Raw genomic sequence first — 3,405 nt, forward strand, 5'->3', positions numbered from 1 at the left:
CTCAAACAGTCCTTCTTTCTCAGCCACCCAGGCCTAGCAAAGTTTCCAATTTTAAAGAAGAATTGAATAGAATTTGGTCACACTCTCAGCTGGTGGGTTCTGAAGTCCAGGACCACTCTGGCCCAATTAAATAAGAATCTCTGATCGGGGCCAGACCTGTGAAGACGCACAGGGCAGAGGGCCATCTACAAGCCAAGGAGAGAATTTTCATATGAAGCCAATTTTGCTGACACCTTGATCTCAGATTTGCTGGCTCCAGAATAGTGAGAACATAAATTTTTGTTGTTTAAGCCAAAAGAAAAGAAAAAGAAAAAAAGAAAAGAAAGTTAGTTCTCTGGAGTGGAGACTAGATGTGAATATATTTTTAAAATTTGCTCCAGGCGAAGCTCATGTGCAGTGGGGACTGAGAGCCACTGGCCTGGTCCCTTGAGATTGCCCTTTTCCCCTGAGGCTTCAGGTGGATACACGACCTAGTTGTACCCAGTGAGAGCATAACAGAAGTGTAGTAGAGCGCGTCTGAGCTAGGTTCCTCCCCTCTTAGGCACAGGTGAAGTGGCAGCTCTTCTGAATGCTGTGTCTGATATTACAGGATGTTACACTCGGGCGTGATGGACATTGTGTCCGGATATAATGGGATACAGTATCTCATAAGGGTGTTTCTGCGTCAGGTGCTTTTCCCTCATTGCTGAGATAAAGTACCCGACACCCACGGTTGGAGGGGAAGGGGTTTATGTGGCTTACAGTTTGCAGAGGTTTCAGTCCATAGTTGGCTGGCTCTGAGGCTGGGATGGCAAACATGCATCAAAGAGGAGAAACAACATGGCACACACAAGGCAGCAAAGGCAAGAAAGAAAACCTGAACAGCATCTCCCTGCCCCTTTTATCATATTCAGACCACTTAGGGCAGGTAGAACTCATACCCTTAGTCCTTGAGTGCCTTGAATCTAGCATTACAACAGGAATCAATGCCACCTTCACACACTCTAGATCACACCTATGACCACATGAGGCTTTGTGGGGGGACATCAAGACCCAAACCATAATGTTCTGCCCCTGGTCCCCTGAAGACTTGTCCACATTCCTTTACACAAAACTCCTTTAGTCCATCTCTAAGTTTCCAAAGTCCTAACAGTTTCAGCATTGCTGAAAAGTCCCAAGTCCCAAGTCTCCTCTGAGATTTAAAGCAAACTCTTAGCTGCAAGCCCCTGTACAAATGAAAAGAATGTTTAACACCTCCAACATTCAATGGCATGAGATAAACGTTAGCATTCCAAAAGGTATAAATAGGGGGATGCAAAGGAATGGCATCCAAAGCAAGTCCAAAATCCAGTAGGCCAAATGTTACGTTCCACAGTTCCACTTCTGGCATCCAAGGCAATCTGTGGCAAGTTGTGCACTGCAAAATGCTTGGGTGGCTCTACCCCTACAGCACTTCTGTTGGTTGCTGTAGTTCCCATGGCATCTCTCTTGGTCTGGCTCTGAACCCTTCTTGCAATTTCCTCAGACAATCCATGTGCCTGGCTTCTCTAAACTTCTGGGGTCTCCACTGCACCTTTGGCTTCACAATCCCAGCTTTGCACACTGCCCTCTTGGGGCACTGCCTGGCCTCCTGGGCCTTCTTCTGAAAGCTGGGTGGAGGACTTCCTGACCCCGCAACTCTTGCATTCTGCAGGTGCCTAAAACCAGCACCATGTGAATGACGCCAAGGTCTGCCGCCAGCTGGAGCTGTAGTAGCCAGCTTTTCCTCTCTCAGCTGTAGGAGTCCAGTGCTTATGAACCCAATCCCGAGGAACAACTTCCCGGGGCTGCCACTCTTCTGGAACATGATGCTCTGGGGCTCTCTTCTGAAAGCAAAGTCTTTCACCTTTACAACTCTCAGTCTGAAAGAGGTGGAGTCTTGCTTCTTATTGTGATGTCCTCAGGGCATCTTTTCTATTTTCCTGTTCCTTCTCAGCAATCAAGGTCTTCTCCCCTCTATCTTTGCAGTCCACAGCTTTAGAGGAGCTTCCTTTCTGGCCAAACTCAAAGTGTTTTACATCATTCTGCTGGTCTTTTTGCTCTTGATTCTCAACATAGATCTGGCTAAAAGTCCCCAGCAGTAGCCATGTCACTTCTTCAATATTCAACTGCCTCGAAATCTCTTCTGGAAGATTAGTCTACTGCCCCGATTGCAGTCTGAGGCAAAGTCTCTGGACATGAACAAAATGCAGATAAACTTTCTGCCAGGCCATAACACACATCATCTGGAGCCTAACAGCCAACGCAGCCCTTCTTCCCAGCAGAAATTTCCAGAGCCTGGTCTTTTCCACCTTCCTGATCTTCTGAGCTCTGACCAGAATCTCCCATACAAGCCCGCCTAAGGGGTTCCAGTGCTGCTATAGCCAGTGCCTCCAGATTGTTCCTAACTCTTCCCCTTCCCATAAGCCAGTTCCAAAGGCTTTTGTGGCACATGGCTAGGTAATGTCACAGCAATGGCCCTGCTCCCAGTACCAAATTTCTGTTAGTTACTTCTCTCTCATTATCTTTGCTGCCTTGTGTGACCCATGTTGTTTCTGCTCTTCCATGCCTGTTTGCCATCCCTGCCTGGGAGTTGGCTTATTGTGGACTGAAACCTCTATGACTTGTAAGCCGAATAAACCCCTTCCCTTCTAACTTTGGTGTCGGGTATTTTGTCTCAGCAATGAGAGAAGTAACTAACACAGGGTGTGATGGGATACTGGGCTGAGATGAAAGTGTGGAAGATTGGAAAGACTTTGGATCCTTGAATTTTTCTCTAAGCTGCTGAGTAAATTAACCTTGAGATTTCTTTTGATTAAGGATATATTTTTCTTATTTAACTTATCTGACAGAGGTGACTAGTCACCTGCTATAATACAGCATTATTACATGAAAACAACTCTTCAGCTTGGATGGCTTTTTCATCATTCTTTTCACAGGATCTAGACAGGACCACAAGGGTCCTTCTTACCAATGGCGTGTGACAGGCAGTGAGTTGCTTCTGGGCCAAGGTGATTAGGTTCCGTGCATGATCTTTCATCTCTTCAACACCACCTCTTCCCCTTCCTGTCTGCCAGGTGGATGAGTCCAGCACAACCTGCAAGATGGCAGAACTACACAGAAGAAGGGTTTTGAGCCATCCAGATATTACATCAGCCAGGAGCACCTGAACAGGTCTTTGTATGAACAAGAAATAAAGGTCTCTTGGGTTAAGCACTTGAGAGGTGGGGGTTGTTTGTCATGAGAGACAGCCTAAATCTCCCTGAGTGATACAGCTGGCCAAGTTGGCATTGTTACTTGCAGCCAGGATCATTTCACCTAAAGCATCAGAGAAAGACCCATTATGTCTAGATCACTGTCTCAACATTGGTTTCTTTTCCTTCATTTCTTTTTTTTTTTTTTTTTTTT

Source organism: Fukomys damarensis, unplaced genomic scaffold (assembly GCF_012274545.1).
Source record: "Fukomys damarensis isolate Sample0158 unplaced genomic scaffold, DMR_v1.0_HiC HiC_scaffold_34, whole genome shotgun sequence".
In the NCBI taxonomy this organism is placed as follows: domain Eukaryota; kingdom Metazoa; phylum Chordata; class Mammalia; order Rodentia; family Bathyergidae; genus Fukomys; species Fukomys damarensis.